This window comes from Malaclemys terrapin, chromosome 1 (genome assembly GCF_027887155.1).
Source record: "Malaclemys terrapin pileata isolate rMalTer1 chromosome 1, rMalTer1.hap1, whole genome shotgun sequence".
Lineage (NCBI taxonomy): Eukaryota > Metazoa > Chordata > Testudines > Emydidae > Malaclemys > Malaclemys terrapin.
The window spans coordinates 315,321,469-315,338,210 of NC_071505.1; positions in this window are offsets into that span (position 1 = coordinate 315,321,469).

Consider the following 16,742-nt stretch of genomic DNA (forward strand, 5'->3'; position numbering starts at 1 on the left):
GTCCCAAATGTAAGGAAAATGTATTGGAATTTAAGGGGGAAAAGTCCCCCCCCTTTCAAAACATGTACAAGTCACTTGTCACTTCCATTATTTCCACGTCCCTTTTATTTAGTCCCTCACCTCTTTGGTATTAGGCAGCCCTGCCAGTTGCATACCATCTCCAAATCTGTACATCTTGTTCCATATTTCCTTCTGTAGATCACTGCTATGTATTATATATAGTGTGAACAAGAATAGGCTTAACATATTCCAACTTCAGAGGGGTAGCCATGTTAGTCTGAATCTGTAAAAAGCAACAGAGGATCCTGTGGCACCTTTAAGACTAACAGAAGTATTGGAGCATAAGCTTTCATGGGTGAATGCCCACTTCATCAGACGCAAGATGAAGTGGGTATTCACCCACGAAAGCTTATGGGGTGAATGCGTCTGATGAAGCGGGCATTCACCCATGAAAGCTTATGCTCCAATACTTCTGTTAGTCTTAAAGGTGCCACAGGACCCTCTGTTGCATGTTCCAACTTGTCACCCTCCTCCAGCTGCATCTATATCTCTAACTATTTACCCATCTCTGGCTTCGGTTACCAAGCCAATTTTTCTCCAGTTGAGTATTTCACCATCAATAATGGACTTGTTAACCTTATACATTACTGTTTTGGCAGGTACTATATTGAAAGCTCTCCAGAAGCCAAAGTGAATTATATCTACTGCTTCACCCTTATTCCTTCTTGCTGTCTTTTCCTGGAAGCAATTAATCAAGTTTCTTAAGTACGACTTTCCTTTTATATATCTGGGCTGAGAATCTCAAACTAATCTGAACCTGTCTAAGTGTTCTCCTTTTTGTCCCTGATCAGGTCTTTAGAGCCTGTCTCAGAAAGCAGGCCAGACAAATGTCTGTGGTTACCTAGTTCTTCTTTAGATCGGATTTTAAATCTGGGAGCCAAATTAGTTTTTCTCCTGTCTCTAAGTAATATGGGCTACACCTTCAACTGGTGTACATCAGCATAGCTCAAGTCAAAGGGTTACACCGACTTGTATCAGCTGAAGATCTGGCCCTATCTATTTCTCTATCTTAGATATCCATAATATCTAAGAACAAGGTTCTATTTCTGGTAAGAAGTTAAAAACCTATAGTAGGTCTTTTTCAGAGCTCTCAAAGTATCTCTTTCATAGCTTTGGTTTTTTAATCCTTGAATCTTCTCTGGTTTTAGTTATTCAAGGCTTTCTGGGGAATGCGTCACTGGTCATTTGTTTTGGTTTTCCTACACTGCAATAGGAGGTGCAGCTCATGGAGGCACACTCATGCTAGCTTTAATCTAGCTAGCTCACTAAAACTAGCGAAGATGCGGCGGCATTGACTTCAGGGTGGGCTAGCAATGGAAGTATGTACCCAGGGGCCCCAGCAGGCTTGTACAGCCCACTGTCCAGCAGCATCTTCCCTGCTATTTTTATCCGTGCCAGCTAGATTAAAGATAGTGCGGATATGCCAACCCATACTGCAAACACATCCCGAGTGCAGTGTAGATATACATTCATTTATTGTGAAACATACTGCATCCCTATACAGGATTCACAGAAGGACTTGTGTGTGTGTGTGTGTGTGTGTGTGTGTGTGTGTGTGTGTGTGTGTGTGTGTATTTGGTACCCATAAATTAACTTTGTATCTTTTAGGTGATGATGTGCATATTTTGGGGGTGAAAGTAGCAGGAAGGGGAGATGTATTTTTATGCCATTATTAAAGGATGTTAACTACTTGCTCAAATAAAATAACAATATCAGGATGACACTTTTTGCAAGAGAAGAGATGTTAGCCCTAGGGTCGCAGCCAAATTTTGGTTTGAATAATTCCATTCTGCCTTATAAATTCAACCAGCAGTTTGTGTTGCATAAGTCAACAATCACTTCCTGTCTTCTGGTTGTGCAGTTCTGCCCACAAGTGCTGGAACTAGGGGTGTGGCGATCCCCAGGGCTTGAAGTTTCCATCATATACAAGGTTTACAGTTTGGTTCAATGGCTCCCAGTACCCTCATTATACAAATTGTTTCAGCACCCCTGGTTTTGCCATGTGTTATTAAACATTTGCAGTGTTTAATCTCAGGGACTACAGCATGTGAGTGAGGAGTGAAATGATCTGTCTGTATACATCAGTTTAAGGTTGAAGGGTAAGAACCAGACTAAAGGCAGTCCACCAGTCCTCCAGGTAGGGGGTTCTGAATTTAACTAACAGCCTGTCCATGTTAAAAATGCTTTTTGTTATGGAAACAACCCAGAGACAAGCTGTCACAGACTTCCAAATACAGTCATCAGCTGTGGAGAACTACAATCTTCTGGATCAGAGGGGTAGCCGTGTTAGTCTGAATCTGTAAAAAGCAACAGAGGGTCCTGTGGCACCTTTGAGACTAACAGAAGTACTGGGAGCATAAGCTTTCGTGGGTAAGAACCTCACTTCTTCAGATGCAAGAACCTCACTTCTTCAGACCCAATCTTCTGGATGTAAGACAAGATAGTACTGGCCAATCAGCAAAGCCAGCCAATGCTATGATGATGGAGAATCAAAACCATAAGGAAGTTCTCCATCTGAAATGGGGTATCTTCACAGCTAAGATTAAGATAAAAAATTGGTGTTGCAATGTTAGATCACTTTGGAATATAGGTAGACTGCCACAAGTTATCAGAAAAATGAAAGTTTTGGCCTAAGTATACTTGGACTGTGTGAGATGAGATGGACTGGATGATGCAAATTATCATAGGAAGGTGTGACTGGTTTATATTCTGAAAGAAAGGATGATAAACACCAGGAAATTGTAGGCTTATTATTGAGCATGGCAGCTACTAAAGTATTGAAGGAATGGAAACCCAGAAACTCAAGACTACTGACTGCTCACTTGGTGACAGTGCATGCAAAAGTCACAGTTGTTCAGTATTATGCATCAACAAACAATAGCAATGAACAGGTCAAAGACAGTTTCTGCGAAAGACTGCAAAGTGCCCTTGGCAAGCTCAATAAATATTACATTGTTATCCTTATGAGAGATCTAAGTGTACAGGTTGCGGATGGTAATACTGGATATGAACACATTTAGGCAGACATGGCATCCCAGGACAGACTGACAATGGGGGACACTTTGTTAAACTCTGCAGCTAATACAGTCTTTGCATTGGCGCAACACTATTTCCACACAAGGAAAGACAAACTGACATGGCAATCAGATGGTTTTATCCGGAAACAGTTTGACCATTAGTAGGCACTGAAGAAAATCACTGTTGGACGCCAGCGTGTGCACAAGTGTTGATGTCGGAAGTGATGGCATCAGCATGTTGTTAGTGGGACAATCAAAATAAAACTAAAGAAGGCGCCCTCTGCTATGCGTGGTTATATGTATGATACTAGAAAGTTAGCAGATCCAGCAGTGAAAGTGTATTTCAAACTGCAACTTAGTAACAGATTTGAAGAGGCAGAGTTGAAGAGGCAGACAACTAGATGATCTAATCTGACCTCCTGTATATCACAAGCCACCAACACCACCCAGCACCTGTGGAGTTAAAGACACTGATGGCTGACATAGAAGAACAATGGTTGTTTTTTCAAAGAAATAAGTGTGGATGCAGCCAGGACTACTGTGGGAGTGAGAAACTCTAAGAAAGAAGAATGTCTCCAACCAAATACATAGAGGCTTGCTGAAGAGAGAAAAGACTTAAAAAGATAATTCAACAAGAACGAGATAGCTATAAAAGAGGAAGAGTTGTGCCGCATGGGTCAGCAGACTGTGGACTCAATAATCAGACAGAAATGGCTACAGTAGTGTGGTCATGGCACCAGAGTATCCCACAGCAGAAGCAGAAGGTATGGGTCTGAGATTGGATTCAAATACACTTGTTAAAATCCTTGTATAATAAGGCAAGTTGGCCAAGTGTTAAGCTGCTTGTGTGGACACTAGGGGAGAGCCTAGTGTTCCCCTCAGCCAATAAACAGTTGTTTAAAGGGCAGCTTGTCATGTCTACACTAGGACTGTAATACACAATCATTAACATGTGTTAGCTAACATGCGTTAAAATGCATCTTTCTTCCTAGTGTAGCTATGGCTTTGTTCTCTTCCCCACTCAAGAAGGAGTCATGGCCAGATAGCGTGGCAGAGCCCAGTGGGACATCTTAGTTCCACCAAGGGGGAAGTCCAGCTCCAGGAGCTCAGAGATCACGCACAATCATATTGTGAAGATCTACACAATTTGTAGTGTGCAGTGTCTCATTACGGTAACTCAGCTGGAGCTTGTTATGTGGCTGGAACTTGGGGGAGTACCTATACCTTTCCCCCCTCAAATTTGACTCTGCCAGAGCAAAGCTTGGTTTTAAGATCTCATTCAAAAGTCCCGCCCTCCCCCAGTAAACTACAGTTTTATCTGTATTGGAATTGAATTGAGCATGCTACAATTCAAACAAGCATTTCTAGGATATTTAGTCTGTGGATCATCCCATGAATGCTGGATTGTAGAGCTATCACTTTTTTAATTCTAATGGGAACTTTAACTCTCTTGTACTGATGATCTGTTTTGCTCTTTTATGGTTATTTTAGTTGGAATGTGTTTCTTCCTCCTGCTTTAGATAATAGGTCCCTCTATTAGGTTTCTCTGGGCTGATGGGATTTACTGTAAAATGTAATCTTGTCTAGAGTCCTTCTTGTCTGCTATTTTTCCCTACAGAGATTTTATTATTCAGTTTTCAGTCACATAACACACTTTACTTAGCTTATTTTCATTTATAGTTTTGTTTATTTGTTTTGGGAGGGTATTAATGCAGATTCCTCCAGCTTCTTTTTTTTTTAATTGGTTGAATCAATGTTTCTATTTGCTGAGTCTAAATTATTTTTACTACTTTTGCTTCCAGTTTTCAAGATAGTTTTGGAAGTTGTTCCCAAAATATTTTAGAAGCTGTTATTTCAGCCTAAACCTTAATCTGTATTCTGTGTTCTGCACTGTTTATAACTCCTGGAAAGCAGAAAACATAAATCTGTTTTCTTCTACCTTGTCTTCTAAGTAAGATATGTTGGTTTACGATGATGGGTACTCATGGATGCTGGGCTGTGGGCAATTCAGCAAGATTCAAAGAAGGATTAAATCTTTTAATGGACAACAGGAATATCCAGAATTAATAGTTATTGCTAGCAAACATTTTGAGAGGGATATTAAACCTTATAGCTTGAACCAATCTTTAACTCTTAGAGATCAGGATGAGACCTAGTGTAATGGGGAAGTTATCCCATATCTGCCTACTCCAAGGTACTTATACCTTCCTCTGAAGCATCTGGTGCTGGCTACTGGACAATGAGCTAGGGGCCTGATCCAGTCTTGTAATTCCTATGTTCCTAACTTTTGTTAGCACTGAACCATTTCTATAGGGAAGTAAACACATTCAAATAGGCATTAAACAAAAGTATAGATGGTCAAATGAGAGTATCTAGATGGAGTGTAAATGTTGCTGTTGTTTTTAGTGTACATTGACCTCAGTCCTGCAAGGCGCTCTCCTGAAAAAATTAAACTGCAAACAGTTCCTCCTAAATGGATTGCAGAGTTGGGGCCTTTATTATTTCTGTATGGTTCTGTATTTCAGTATAATCGTTAGATCATTGTGCAGTGATGTCTTCGATGAACATATTGTGCAGTCGTAAAAAACCGTTGAGCTCCACATAGCAGATTTGGGAGAAAACTTTTGCATTATGAATGGGCAGATCAAAAGGCAAGGCATGTTTTAATTGGTCTGCTTTTGTCCCGATTACTGTGAAGCTTTGTTTAAACTGAGGGAAACATTTGGGGATGCAAAACAAAAATGACAGCTGGAAGTGAGACTTTGCTTTGATCTTCACAGAGCACATGATGATCAGCAGGAATGAAATCACATGGATTTGGGTCCCAGGGAGAACTTCACAAAGAAATAGGCCAGAGGAGATGGAGAACCAGGACAATGCATCACATTGACTCCAGGGACTAAGAAGTTTGATGTAAGCATAAGAAATATATATATTTTTTACATTTGAAAGTACATGTACAGTGCATAAGGGAAATTGGGTTTGGATTACCACTATACTGAATGAGTTTTGGTCATAGTACGGGCTAGATTCTGCTCCCACTAGGATTGCCACTGATTTCAAAAGGAGCAGTGTAAAGCCAATTTTCAATTTTGTCATTTTGTTTTGACAAAGCTGTTGTTTGGCCTCCATGTTGTTACCTCCTTCTTGTTTGCCAGTTGGTGCCCTTTTCGGTCCAAGGCAGGAAACTACAGGGTTATGTAATTTTGATCTGCCTGGATACTGCTGGCAAGTCTGCCCAACAACCAGAAAGAGTGGGAAAGAACATATGATCAGGGTGTAGTCTATATAAGACTTGTCACACAGAAACTGGTTGCTGTCCATCCCAGTGCCTACAGTCCTAGCTGAGACCTCGCCTCAAGACTAGAAGATAGAAGACCTGCTTACCTTTGGTTCCTGATCCTTAGTGTTATTGCTCCTGGGTCCTGCATCATTCCTGAGGGTTCCTGAGTTCGAGTGTTCCTGTGATCCAGTTATGCTCCTGTCCTTGAGTGCGGTCCTCATTCTGTTGAGATCATCAGATACGGTGGTGATGTATTAGTTTCAGGCCAGATTAGACTTAACAACCAAGTGCTTTTGCTTTGTTATATGTTTACTGTTTCGTGGGGTCCTTGTTAATAAACCTTGTTCTGTTGTACTTTATACCTGCCTCTTTGGTATTAATCACTACCCGGTAATAGATACAGGCGGGGGAGGAATCTGTAGTGTAGGGGTTTGTGGGTAAATCCTTAGTTCCCTGTTGTAATACCCTGCTTAGGGGTTAACAGCAGGCCCTATTTTTGTAGAAGCCACCAGTTTTCATTTACAATGTTCCCCCTGCCTGTCTGGGATGTTAACATGCTAATGATACTTGACTCAGCGGAAGGAAAGATCAGAGATTCTGGTTCAAGTCTCTCTTTTGTCACAGATACATGGAGAGAGGTACTATGGTGATAATCATTGTAGATCTCATTACACAGGCTATTGGAAAAGATAAAAAAAATGTCATAAGAACAGTAGCTCTTTCCCCAGCCTCATGGCTTGGGTGATTAGCTTCTGTGGTGCTGGAGAACACCTGTGGCTTGCCCTCTTCTTATGGAGTTTGCTAGTTACATAAGGAACTCTACCACATTTGCATTTTAATTTAAAATCTCAAAACAGTCTATTAAGGTAATGATCTATTAACTGATACACTATGGAGATACAAACCTACTACCTACCCCTCCATTGCCTTGCACCATGTACAAGCATTTTCCCCAGTGCAAAGTAAGTGTAAAATGCTATCAAATCAGAAAGGTGGTATTTTACCCCCCCTTCTCACTTTGCACTGGTGTACATAGCTACACAAGGGGCAGAACAATGGCGAATCAGGTCCCCAGACAGCACTGAAAGTCATATAGATCTAGTTTTAAACTTGGGTGCCTCAGTACGATCTGCTTTTTGGTGCTCAGATGTGTATCTAAGTACCTCAAACTGGGATTTGGGCACCTCATCACTAAAGCTAAGACTGCCCCCAGCCACCCCTGCTCCGATGCCCTGGGGACCACTGCTCGGGTGCTCCCCGGGGCCGTCCCCAAGACCACTGCTCAGACGTTCCCCGGGGCTGCCCCCAAGACTGCTGCTGCATTCCGCAACCTCCATGACAGAATCACAGCCTTACTCATCACAGAATTGAGCATGTAAGTGTGTGGGCCTGGATTAACGCATTGAGCCTCTTCCTATTCCTCTTGGGCTATTATGGGAAGCGTGTGGCCTTTTAATTGTATTTTATCTCTTGTGTGGGAAACAAAATATGCATTGCAAGCAGACACTAGTTCAGACTAGCCCAAGGAGCCAAGGATGCATCCCAAGCACCTTCACTATCCTACCCTGCACAGCCTTGCATTATTTTTTAAATAAATGGGGGCAGGATCTTCCAGTAAAAAAATAGCTCACACATGTTTGTCACTGGAGGGTTGTACTACTGAATATTAGTCAGAGTACTGAAAATCAGAGTTGCATCTGACAAAGTAATTAGCAACCTTTCAGCTCAGTCACTATCTCAGAGGCTATCAGCACTGAATTCTTGTACACTGCATGGGCATCTTCTGACCGTGCAGCAATGATGGCAACTTGGTCATTTAAGTCCTTGGGAATGCCTGATAAACACTGCAAATGAAATCCTGACCCACTTGAAATCAATGGCAAAACTCCCACTGACTTCAATGGAACCAGAATTTCACCCTCTAATACAGTATTTGGGGAATGTTGGCCACTGTCCATATATAAATCAACCAGTCTGGACAAACTGCATCTAAAAACTTTAAGGAAATAAACAAATTAACTTACTAATGGGGCCCTCAATCCTGATGGGGATCTTTGGCAACTTCTGTAATAGTTATTAGTAATTTATTATTCTTATTATTGAAATGTCATGTACAACTGGAAAGGTAGCGGAAGATTAGAGAAAAGCAAATGTGGTACTGAACCAGCTTTCATAAAAGGAAAAAAGAGTGATCGTGCTAATTACAATTATTTTAAAATTTAACCTCTATCTCTGGTAAAACAATGCAAAAAATCTTGAGGGGAAAAATTCACTACATTTCTAGAGAATAATGGAACCATGAGCAATAAGTCACATGGTTTTGTGAAGAATAAATCTGGCCTGACTAACTTGATTGCTTTTTTTAAATACAATTACAAATTAATGGATGAATGGAAGGAGTAGATGGAATATATTTGGGTTTTAACAAGATATTTCTTAACTTATAATGGATCTGATTCTCCACTTACTCCAAGCAAATGGAGTTATACTGATATAAAACTGACGTATGTGAGAGAACAGTCAGATTTATCACACAAAAGCATACTTAAAATTAATTCAAAACATCTTGGGCACAAATACTCATGTTGATTGAAATCTGGGCTCATGGACCAAAAACAAATGATAATTACAAGTCTCAAAGTATCAATTTAAGGGCAGAGCAGTGTTAGGTCTCATCTTATTTAATATCTTTCTTAATAAACTACAAAGGGGAGTAAACAGCATGTTAATTAAATTCACAGATGATACTAAATGGGAAGGAGATGAGAATAGCTGTGAGGACAGAGAAAATAGGACAACGGGACCTAGAGAAATTAGAAACTTGGGTCAAAAATAAAATAAGAATCACCTTGGAAAAGTGCAAGCTAGGACATCGGGGTAAATTAATCCAAAAGTCAGATGAGGAGCCTGGAAAGCAGTAATGCTGAAAGAGACTTAGGAGGATAAGTAAGCAAATTTATTTGTTCATGTCTGAATATCAGTGACATCATAGAAGAATTTGCAAAAGTCTTCATGATGCATTGCTAAATTAGAGCACTCAGCAGCTGACCTTCCAATGATCTGCTGATCATCCATCTATCTCCTCACTTGTCATTCCCTACTTTAATGACTCACCACCATTTCTTCCATAATAACTGTCACAAGGGCATTTCTATCTCAACACCGAATGCGACCAAAGTGCATACATTTGCATCCGTTGATTTCCAACATCAGGGTCTCCTTCTCTCCAGTAATATTTCTAATATAAGCATTCATCTTTTTTTTCCAATCCAGGAGATACGCAAGAGTCTTCACCAGCACCACATTTCAAAAGCTTCAGTTTTCTTCTTGTCAGGAGCATTAACATCTCACAATTCACATCCATAAATTGCTGTGGAAAAAATTAGACTTTTCACCAGTCATACCTTCATACATTCTGAGATACCATGTTTTTTCCACACTTTCTCAAGGGAGGCCATAGCCGTCTTCCAATTTCTTTGGAACAGCCTCTTTGGTTGGATATATATGACCCCAGAACATTAATTTATTCTACTGTCTCTATAGCTTATCCATTTAATTGCGATGTCCACTTGTATTCTGTTTTTCTTAGTAATAACAACGTATATGCATTCTGTTTCCATCACATTCAGGAATAGGAAGATAGAGAATACCAAATTAGTCATAAGCTTGTAATGCAATACGGTAGCAGAAAAGGTCAGTGCAATCCGTGACTGTATGTATTGAGGTGTCGCATCACAGAGCAGGGAAATAACTGCTCCTTTCTTCATGTCTCAAGTGTGACTTCACCAGGGATATTGCTTTCATTCTTGGGCACCTCCTTTCTAGAAAGAGATTCACAAGTCACAAGGGAGTTCAGAGAACAGCAACAAAACTTATCAGCGAGCTGGAGGCTTTGGTGCACAAGGAATGATTTAATAAGAGTTAAATATGCACAGCCTGGCTAAGAAAGGACTAAGGAAGAACATGATACAAAAGTTCACAGGGTACAAACACCAAGCAAGAAGAAAAATTATTTAGGATGGGGAAAGGGAAGTAGAGCTAGGAATGAATGAATAGGAAAAAGGAAAAAAATAGGTTAAATATCAGGAAATGCTTTCTGACAGGAAGCATGAGGACTTTTAGGCTGTAGAATAGTCTCTCAAGAAAAGTGATATAACACCCATTTCTTGGGATATTTAAAATGAGACTGGACTAAACACTCATAAATATTCAATAGGGAATGATCCTGCTTTTACAGAGGACTGGACTATGGCCAAGATTTTCAAAACTGACTGGGCATTTTGGGTGCCTAACTTGAGATGCCTTGAAGGGGCCTGATTTTCTGAAAGTGCTGAACATCTAGCCTCTGAAAACCAGGCCCCTCTAAAGTATCTCAAGTTGTACACTAAAAACTCTTGGTGCTTTCAAAACTCTTGAAAATCTTGGCTCCATCTCTAACTCCTATGATTCCTTGATTCATGCTATAGGTGCACAATATATTTTTTTTACCATACTGTGCATAGGCCGTGTCAGTGGAGCAGATCCAGGACTGACCAGACATGTTGAGCACACTACTCTGGCTCTCTGAGAAGACAAGTATATCACTGAGATAGGCTATGATGTATTGGGCTAGGATGTCTCAGAATATCTCATTCACAAAGTGCTAGAATGTTACTGGAGCATTTGTAAGACTGAATGGCATCACCAAATATTCATAGAGGTCATATCATGTTTGAAAGGCCATTTTTCACAGCCTGGATCCATGCCAGGTTTTAGGCTCCTCACAGATCAAGCTTGGTAAACACCTGGGGTCACTGTAGGCTGTCCAACAATTGTCCAACAGTGGGAGAGGATACCAGTTTCTGATGGTTGCCTGCTTGAGGGCCTGGTGATCCACACATAATCGCAAGGTCCCATCTTTCTTTTTAGTGAAAAGAACTGGGGGCTTGGCAGGGGAGGTGAAGGGATGGATAAATCCTTTGGCCAGATGCTCCTGGAGATAGGATTGCAGAGCAGACAACTCTGGCTCCGACATAGCATAGATGAGACCAAAAGGTATCTTGGCCCAAGGCTACAGCTTAATCAGACAATTATAGTCACAATGTGGTGGTCGTGCATCCACATTCTTCTTCTCAAAGACATCCATGTAGTCATGGACCTTGGCAGGAAGAGCAGGAGTCAGTTCTGACAGGAATCATAGCAGGGCCACAGCCTAGGCCCGAGGGCTCCTTGGCAGTGTCCTGGAATCAGGCTGTAAGGATGTGTTTTGAAGCCAGGACTCATCTGGTGGTGCATACAGGCAAACTTGCGATTTTCCACTCACACCAAAGGATGGTCACAAGTGGCCAGCCACAAGATGCCAATGTGATGTTCTATCCCTTTAAATTTTTGAGCCCTTCCCCCTTCCAGTGGAAAGCCTCACTTTCTTGTTAGTTTCAGTTTTGCAGCCACACCAATAAACGTGACCACAGCTGTGTTTCTATCAGCTTCCTCTGTGTCTGTGTCTATCGCCTTCTCTGCTGGGTCCAACTATGATATTTGACAACGCAGGATTACTATCCCATGAGAGTCAAGTGGTCCCTTTGCCTGAACAAGAAGAAGGAAAAATAAGCAAATATTACTATAAAACAAAGGGGGAAAGTTCATTTAGCGGTATAAGGTGACAAACTGCTGCTTTTTGCTGCTGGGACAGGACAGTGTGAACCAGACAGCTCGAGAGAGGGAATTGGCAATTGACAACAGAACAAAGGAATAGACTGCCCCCGGAGTTGTTCAAACAAAGAAGCAGTGAGGGAGAAGCAGCCATCTTTGTTGACCATGTGCAAGCAGGCAGGCAGGCAAACAGCTTAGCCTGAACTGAGAATCTATGGCCTGCAGACAGAGCCCAAATACAGCCAACAGAAGAATTCTGCAGTTTACAATGTAAGCACACTGCCAGAACAGGGCAGATCAAGCACAGATAGTACAATAACTAACAAAGAAGTCCCTTCTGGCAGAGAAGACGTCCAGGAGGTATGAAGTCCAACAGGAGAAATTGTGGACAATATTGGTGAAATCGATGGCAACTGTGAATCTTGAGTGGTGTACCTTGAATATTTTGAGCAATTTGTTATCTGCAACAACATTCCAGAGGGACAAAGAGTTTCAGCTTTGCTGATAGCAATAGGTCCGAAGGCATATGGACTGCTGCGTGACCTACTGTCTCCAACTGTGTCCAGAACTGCCACATACGTTGCAATTACTGCAGTAATGCAGAAAAGTTTTTCTCCTATCCCATGATAGCCTAACAATATCAGTCGCATCAGTGACATCAGGGAAATGGAGAGTCGGTAACACAGTTCATTGCTGCTCTAGGGAAATTGTCAGAGCACTGTCAGTTTGGAAAAACATTGCCCTGCATGACCAATTAGTTTCTGGATTATGCAATGACCAGATCTGGAAAAAGTTATTAACTATAGCAATGCTTACTTTCAAGAAGGCTGTTGAAGTAGCAATTGCCATGGAGACCGCAAAGAAGGATTATCTGAAATTTTGCATGAACGGAGAATTGGCGAGACAGAGGATCACAGTAATGTAAGGAATTTCCGTGTGGCCACTGTGCACAAGTGACTCACACTGAGAAGGAATGCTGCGCATGCCAGGTTATTTGTAGGAAGTGCAAAAAGGAAGGACACATCTCTATGACTTGTCTCACAGTTCAATGACCAGCAACACAGAGTAATCATCCATACAGGAAGATGCCAATGCAGCCTGAACCTAAGAAAGGTAGAAATTCGGGAATTCATAATGTGGTATCACAAGCTGGATTCAGAGATGGCATCTGGGTCACACCCTTGATTGAAGCAGTTCTTGCAAGAATGGAGGTTAATACTGGAGCTGCCATTTCACTGATTTCTGCATCTACCTATCACCAGAGTTTGTCACAAGTTCCTCTGGAAGAAACCTCCATCGTTTGGAAGATTATACCATAGAACAGTTAGTCCTAAAAGGGATGCTGCAGGTGAAAATTCAACTAGATGGACAATCAGTTGTTTTACCCATGTATGTGATGGAAGGATACTATCCAGCGTTATTTGTCAGATCTTGGATTGAGAAGCTCATGTTGAATTGGACCAACATCAAGGCGATCATGAAAGCACCTCAAGAAATACTAGACAGACAGTCCATCGTTTTTGAAAAAGAGCTTGGACAGATGAGCAATGTGTCAGTGAAGCTCACTGTTAAGTTGGACAGACAGCCAAAATATTGCAACCTCAGAGTTGCGCTTTATATGCTCTGAAACCTCTGGTAGATGCTGATTTGGACCAATTAGTGAACTTTGGAGTCCTGTCACCAGTTTCACACAGTGACTGGATTATATCCATCATACTAGATTTGTTTGGTATTGTTAATGGAGGTCAGTGTTTCAGTGAACTAGATTTGCTCAGTGGATACCTAAAAATGGAGAGTGATCTGGCATCTCGCAAATATCTCACAAACAACACACAAAAAGGCTTATTTTGTTACAGCAGGTTGCCTTTCATTATCACATCAACACCGGCCCTGTTCCAGTAAGCCATGTATTAGATCCTGAAGGGACTGAATGGAGTTCAATGTTATTTGGATGACATTCTTGTACAGAAAAGGATCAAGAGTATCATCGTCAAAATTTGGATGCTGTCTTGAATGTTTGGAAAACCCTGGACTGAGAGTACTTCGAGATAAATGTGAGTTTTTCAAACCTTCAGTTGAATACCTTGGACATGTAATTGATGCCACAGGCTAAAGAAAATCACCAGAGGAAGAGAAGGTGATTCTTGAAGCACCATCGCTGAAGAACATGTCACAGTTACGTTTATTCTTAGGACTGCTTAACTACTATGGTAAACTTGTGCCTAAAGTGGTGACAGTATTTGGACCTTTACATGAACCATTACAAGCAAAGAAAAAATGGAAATGGACTAAAGACTGTGAGTGTACATTTAAGAAAGCAAAAAAATTGTTGACATCAGCTGAAGTTCTTACACATTTTGATGCTTTGCTACCATTGCAACCTATGGAGTTGTCACATTTGTCCTCATGACATGGAGAAAACAATTGCCTTCACTTCATAAACACTCACTACACCTGCGAAGAATTATGCTCAAATAGAGTGAGACACTCTCAGCATTATCTTTGGAATTTGGAAGTTCCATATCTATTCTTTATGATAGACATTTTACCTTGCTGACGGATCATCACCCACTACTTTCAATTTTTGGACCAAAACATGCAATTCCATCACTAGCAGCTGCTCGTATGCAATAACAGGCATTGCTACTTTTAGCTCATTCCTTTACTATTCAGAATAGGAACAGCAGGCAACACTGGTTGAGGAAACCCCTAAATTTTTGGCAGTCTCCTTTGAAAGGCTCCAGAAAGGGGACTGTCAGACTGGAGTCCAGATGCACAGTTGCGCCTCATGCCTAGAGCACAGTGTTTCTCATTCCACAGCTGGGCAGCCTGCTCTGACAGTGTCTGGTTCTTGGAGGTGTACTGCACTAGTTGGGCCCATAGCGCAGAATTTTCATGGAGTAGCTAGATGGTCTGCACTCAGAGACCTTGTTCTCAGACAAAAGCTGTACCACTTGTGTCCAAAACAAGGGAAGTTCCTCCGAGGGGAGCTGTCAACACATTCAGGCATGTCTAGTGCCCTTTGGGACATGCTGGGTAGGGGGTGACCCACTGCTTCCAGGTCCACAGAGCCAGCCTTCTCCATGGGGTAAGGTGGTCCAGGCAAACTGTCGGGATCCTGGGCAGAGGTAGGCAGGACTAGTAGTAGGAGCTTGGGAGCAAGGAACTGAAGCCAGGAGGCAGAGCCAGTTTCAGGGTCAAAAATCAAGCTGGGGGTCAAAGCTGGAAACAAAGTCAGCAATCAGGCCAAGGGTCCATATCAGGCATAAGGGTCTGTGCTGGCATTCTGGGGGTCAATTGGGAATCAGAATCCAAGTCAGAGCAGAGATCAATACTGGGAGTTCAGAAGCAGCGTAGTCATGGCAGCTAACTAGAGATGCACATTGTCACCTGCTAGCCCCATGGGTTTAATATAGAATTAAGGAGCCAATCAGGGATCACTAAGACAACTGTCATTCAGAGCACTTGAGGCGGAACTTCCTATGGCGTGCAACCTCTGAAGAAGGTGAGTCACGGAGAGTAGCCAAGTTATAGCTGCTACTGGGGGTGGTATAGGGATGTGGGTTCCCTGGTAGCTCTCTGGGTGTTGGGTTCAAGTCAGACGCAGAGCATCTGAAGGAGTCCAAGAGAAACTGGTTAAAAAGAGATTGAAGAGGTTTTTTAAAAATAGCAGGAAGATGGGCCTGAGATAAACCTAAAACTAAAAAACCTATTTGGAAGGATAGATGTGTCTTGTTCCTAAAATTCTTTACATTATTTTGAAAGAGCACTCATTTTTCCTCATAATATAAATGCAGAGACAGAAAGACATTTCTTATTTCTCATCTGTTTCATCTGTTTCAGTGAATCCAGCAAGCCTTCACCAGCCATTTTGTAACTGGAAACATTTCTGTGCTTTCCCACTTTCCCTTTCATAGATGAATTTTAATAAGTCTTTTTTTCCTTTGTTCAGTAATTCATCCTGATTGCTCCCAGTTTTATTTCAGTTTTGTCTTTGTTTTCATTTTCTTGTTCCCTCCATTCTTCTTCTCTGTAGATTCTTATTTTACTTGCACATATATTTAGAATACATGGGGGTGTATGTAGATATAGATATATGAGCACTGCACCGTTCTTATCACTGTTCCAATATTATAACGTTTATATTCCTGTATGTCATGCTACATTGTCTTACCATCACTAACTTCAAGTGGTGATTTTCACACAGTTCATTTAAACCTGAAATATAAATGTCCACTATTTCCATGTTATCGGATGACATTTGTAGGCTCACAAATGTGATACAAAAGACTATGTGATCAAACAATGTCAAACTAATGTGATTGAAGTTTAGGTGAAAAGAGCAGAAGCAAGTAAAATATCATACAAAAGCTTTTTTATCATATTTGCACAATGGACAGAGGCTTTAGCAAAACAGCCTAGGGAAAAAAGCTAAAAGCATATACTGCTAAGCAGAGAGAATTCATGTTCATTTTCATTGTGCGGTATTTGTCTTGATCAGATCATCTTATTGCCAAAGAAAACCAACCTACTTATCCATACCGTGCGTTTTTATAAAGCTATAGCCTAGTAAATCACAAAATTTTAATGCTTTGTTCAGTGGAATTATTAGTGCCTGTAAAACAAGTCTGTGTCTTGTTTTTAAAAAACTTCATTTTGCTTTTAAAAAATAATACACACTGAGGATAAAGAGGAACTGCCATTCCCTGTTACAAATATTTTAAAAATATAGCTGTACAAACTCTCACAAA